This window comes from Argiope bruennichi, chromosome X2 (genome assembly GCF_947563725.1).
Source record: "Argiope bruennichi chromosome X2, qqArgBrue1.1, whole genome shotgun sequence".
Taxonomy (NCBI): Eukaryota; Metazoa; Arthropoda; class Arachnida; order Araneae; family Araneidae; genus Argiope; species Argiope bruennichi.
In genome coordinates this window covers 58,580,678-58,586,677 of record NC_079163.1, presented here as the reverse complement: position 1 = coordinate 58,586,677, position 6,000 = coordinate 58,580,678, and positions in this window count along the sequence as shown.

Genomic DNA, 6,000 nt, shown 5'->3' with positions numbered 1-6,000 from the left:
GTTTCATATAACAAAAAAAAAAATTGTATGAACAAAAGAAGACATACGAAATAAAGGGACACAAAATTTTGGAGTATGAAAGTGCTGCAGATTAAATAAAGTACATGTTAAAAATTTATGAGCATAAATCAATAATATATCTATAATAAAAATAATAAATAAAAAATTTACATATTAAAAATAGAGAAAAAATATTTTTACCAATTATTCATCCGATAACAAATAACTCCTGAAAATAAATTATGAAAACAAAATTTAAATAATTATCTTATATTAAAAAGGAACTAAACATTAAGACAATTTAATTTTTCTAATCATCGTACCAAATAAAATACTTAAATCACATTGATATACCAATTAAATTTTAAGTAAATGTTTACCATTATTAGAACAAATTTAATTCCATAGAACTGGGGTGGCTCAAAATATAAATTTCTCTGCATCTCGGAAAAAAGAAAAATCTGGATTCTAAATGAAATAATAAGAATTATTTCACATCATCTCAGAAAAAATAATTCATTAGAAAAAATCCAGGCAATTTAAGGAAAACAATCTGAAAATAACACGATGTAAACAATTTGCTTTCAAAGATGCATAAATTATTGTGCCGTAATGAACACACCAGAACAAACTTCCGCATAAGATTAATAAAGTACTAATTTGCAATTTAGTTTAATTATATTAACGTCCCGTTTTAAAGTAACACTAGGGATATTGCGGGTCGGACCTACTAATTTTGAACCACGGTCAGATGACGAGGCTGACTTCTGAGCTGGCACCCTCCTCTCCAAGATTCCACACAACACAAGCGGGAGAGCGTTTGACCCCGATGGATTTAGCGTGCGTGCACCAGACCGTTTACATAACGGTTCTTCGGTGGAATCGGGTCTCGAACCTAAAACACTACGGTTCCCAGGCCGATTCCGGAGGCCACTGAGGCCCCAATACTATTTTGTAAGCAGTTAAAAAATAAATCTAAAATTAAAAATAAGGCATACCATCGATTGACAATTAAAACTCTACACACAGAAAGAAAACACGAAAATTGTACAAATTATATTTTTATAATATTCTCAAATACGTTCAAGTACAGTATTCAAATTATTCTTATTCATATATCCAAAATCCAACCTAGTCTATACTATTCCATGAAATAATTTATTAGGGACTATGAAAAATGACTCTCGTTAATTACATAAGTATATAATATAATTATTAAGTACATATATCAAATAAATAAATCTGTATATTACCAGAGATAATACAAGCGCGGACCAGAGCTACTTACATTATTATATTACAATTCAAAAACACAAATCCTGGTATGCCAAAATAATTAAGAAAATTTTATGTCGTCAGTCACACATCAGAGATGAAATGGTAAACATTTTACACAACTCACAAAACAAAAGCATTCAGAGTTTTAAACCAAATAGATTTATTATTTTCTGTCGGGGGAGAAAAATAATTTTTTTTTCTTTTTTTTCTTTTTTTGCAAATTTACAGTAAAAACTTCGGTAATCCTTAGCAACGAATGCACCACATAAGCATTTAGGATTATTAAGAATACGGAATTCAAATAGTTAAGAAAAGAACTATCTTTGGTTATCAACCCTTTGTGGCCGAATGTCTTCTCTCAACCACGATTCAAGACGGTGCATCATCTTGACATTTTATTTATTTTTTAAATTTTGATTGTTGAAAATACCTACAGAATATTAAAATGATGTCGATTCATTTTTCAGGGAAACTCAACTTAAAGCAATTGCATGTATTTATTTTTTCGTGTAATAAACAGGTCCATGTATTGAGTGAATAATTTTGCATCGAATTATCTTTCCTACTGCAAAAGATAAAAAATAAATGAAAATTCATTTGATCCTTAAGATTTCACATCAGTACCTGGCAAGAACTTCCTTTACATACAGGCTAGAATCTTACTACATCCAGAAATATTTTATACATTATGCGGTTTATTAATTAATTCGTTTTTACAGATTTTTCTGATATAAAAAAAAGTGGCAGGAAGATATTTCTTTCCAACAATTTTAATTATCTAGACATGTTACCGTTCAGCCCATTACCTTAATTACCAGATCCCGCTAAAATGAGATTGATTCATCAAGAGTTTAAACCAGAAAATATTTTCTTCTGATGATTATTTAAAGTTAGATTTAATATTAGGATTTTAATTACTTGAATCGTAGACAAATTGTCCCTATGCATTTTAATTTCCACTTTTTTCACCAAGGCCCAAATCACCCCCAATTTAACCGCAATAAATTCGTCCTAAAAAAGAATTTAAATGTATTTAACCTAAAACAAAACAATGTTTCTTTCAGTCGTATTTTTATCACCAATCCTGAATTCACTTCATAATGATAATTTTCTAAAACATTGAAATTATTAAATTTTTTTTCGTTGGAAGGACACTGACTGACGATTTCTGTAAAAATCTAAGGTAAAATCGTACTTTAGTGTGCCCCTTGCTACGCCAAGGATGCCAAGCAGCTAATACAGATGGCGGGCCAAATAAACAATTCTGTAAAATACTTACGGCTACCACTTTCTGCATTAAAATTATGATCTTTACTAATACGTTTTGTTCAATCTGAAAAGACCTTTTCTTTCTTTTTTTTTAACCTTTAGAATCATTACCGCTGCTTATCCTTACAATTTTGAAATAAAGAACTTTTTTAAACCGGCAGTGTCGGATTGTTGTGCTGACAACAAATTTAGAGCATGCGATGCCTTCGGCATCTGAAGAAGGCACCGGGCAGATTTTTCTAATATCCTACGGCTTCGCTAGCAGTGGGAGCCGGAACCTAATAGCTTCGCTAGCAGATTGAACATAAGAACTATGTGGATAACAGGAATAGTATATAATCAAAAGAAAAGCAAGAACAAAGGAAAGAGCAATGAAACCGTTCTCCATACAAAATTTCAAGCAAGTATCCTTTTACCAACTTTATCAACCCGTAAAAAATATATATATGTATATTCCACTCACTCTTCATCCCTTCTGCAGGTTCAAAATATTTCTTGCCATCCCATTCACAAGACATCCGTTCTTGACATAACGACATAACGAATTATTCGACATAACGAGTCTTATTCGACATAACGAATTACCAAGAAAACCATCGGATCAGAAAACGAATTACGAAAAGCTCAAGGAATTCCATTGAGGAGCATTTTTAAATTAATAATTCAGACGATTTCAAAAAACGCATACCGACAGCTAAGAATTGCAAAAGAATAAATATTTTCTGTTCGTATTCACATTGAAAATAACATTACAATGTCTAATTGGAAATTAAAATTTAATCATAATACAGAGCTAAATTAAAATCTTTAATCGATATTTTTTTATTATTTTTAATTTAACATTTTTCAGAAAATAGTTGTAGTTTATGTACAACTCAACTACTGTAAAAAGTAGTAAATAAAGTATCATTAGGGTTGTTAGAAGATCGTTGCGTTGGGTTACCATATTGGCGACAAACTCGAAGGCACACTAAAGTACAATTCAACCAAATCTAAGATCTAAAATTTATCATTTCCTAAATAATACAAGCGGAATTTCTGCCACAACGTGGGAAAGAAAAATGCGCAAAATATTTAATGCTTTGGTAGGCAAATCCGTCAGTGTAATTAACTTTTTTCGTTACTTGGAAAATACTTTCAGTTTTTGTCTTCATAATGAGTAGACTCGATTTTTTTTGATAGAAGAATTCTGGTATTGCTTGTATTTCATACACGTTGATATACAAGCAGTCATGTCTCAGAGATCGAGGGAACAAGTTTCTTATAAATTCCTTTCGTTTAACAATTTGAAATTTTCTTTACAGACATTAACCTTTTGCAGTCAGATGTTTTCCCTAAGCCACCCCTTTTGCATTTTTATTTTTTGAAATTTTAACTGTTAAAAATACCTACAGAATATTAAAATGATATAGATTCATTTTTCAGAGAAACTCAAAGCAGTTGCATATATGTACTTTTTTGGGTAATAAACAAATCCATATATTAAGTGAATAATTATGTATCGATTTGTCTTTCCGACTGTAAAGGATTAAAAATTACTTCATTCATTTTATCATAATAAAATATTTACATTCTAGTTAATTAGTCTAGTTACATTCTAGTTTACATTAAGTTAAACGAAACAGCATATAAGTTGCACAATTTTTCAGATTATAACCTTTTACTGTGTCATTAAATCAGTAAAGAAATCAAGATGAAAAGCAATCTACTTGATCATATTTCTAAGATTTTCAGCTTTATTTTAATACAAAACTTATCTGAATACTTAATTAAAATATCATAGAAATCATCATAAACCCCTCATATTTAAGGATGAGATCCGAGACTTTCAGTGTAACTTCAGTCACTGCAAACATTATTTAAAATAATAATAAAAAAACATATTAGAAATATTATTCAAGTAATATAAATAAAAATTACTCACCATCTTGGACCTTTACTTGATGAATATAATCGGCAAATGTGGAGTCGAATAAAGAAAATGGTCTTGAAATGTTATACAAAAGGAATCGATAATCCCGATGGTCCGAATATAAATACTCCGATGGATGAGAATTAGAAAAAAATGCAATACGATAATCATGATTACCATCTAGAAATTTTGATATGAAAAAAAATTGTAAACACTGGTGATGATTGTCAGGCAGGTGTACAGGATTCCTAAACAGCTTAGAATCCAGTTGCCAAATGAGAAAAATGATTATCTGCAATTTCGTTGCCACCAGCAACAAATTTATTTTACTTCATTGTTGAAAAAACATATTTTATCAGTAAGGAATTAAAATTGTCTTAAAAATCTTCTTACATCCTACGCCTCTGTATTATATAATGCCTATTTAAACCTAAGTTTAGAATTCTGTATAATAAATAAAAAGGAAATGTTGATATTGCAAATGTTCAAATTGTTACACTCTTAATAATGATCATATAATATCATCTACGATCAGATTTCGTGATAACAATGCGATCCAATGAAGTTTCGAATGTGACGAAGACGTTATGATGACGTTGCAATTTAGTGCATCTTCATATTCTGTGGAAGTAATATCGAGTGATACAGCTATAAAAAAAATTTGTAACATTCAAATGACTATTGTTGCAATATTAACGGAAGTTATTGTAAAATTATTATGAAAAGCAAAAAATTACATTAAAATCATTAATCTAAGAAAATATCCCAAAATCTGCTTCATTTTATCAATTATTTTCTCTGAGCTACTCCATACGCTAAATTGGTTTTAGTTAAGTTATATTAACATCCCGTTTTAAAGCAACACCAGGTTTATTTTGAGACGGACCTCATAATTTTGAACCTCGGTCAGATTATGAGGATGACACTTGCGCTGGTACACTATCTCCAAACTTCCTCACCACACTGGTGGGAGGACGTGCACCAGATACTCTTTAATTTCGCACAGATTTAATGGGCACCAGATCCGCTTATACGAAGGTTTTTCGGTGGAATCGGGTCTCGAACCTATAACCCTCCGGTTCCGAAGTCGAGACCTTACCACCAGGCCACCGCAGACAATATGCTAAATTGCATTTCCCTGGAAAAAAATGAAGCAATCGATATTTTCGGCCCCTTATAATATCACTATATATATTTGAAATTACTGAATGGAATTGGTTGCCATTTTACACTGTTGTGCATCAGTGGTTACTTTTTCAATTAGCATCAATTTTTTTATGTGTTTCTATTCATTAATATTAAGATAAAAATTAAAAAAATAAGTAAAGTTATGAAATAATGCTTCGTATTCGGAAAAGTAAAAATGTTCTATGGGGTATGTAGTAGTTCAATAGAAAGAAATAGTAATTGTAATCAATTAGTTATATTTAGAGCTATGACAACCTTCATTTAACAGCAATTGGTCTGAAGTCATCATCAATCACTCCTTTCAAGTTGCAAAATTTTAAATGTATAAGAGCTATTTTAATCTGTATAATTTG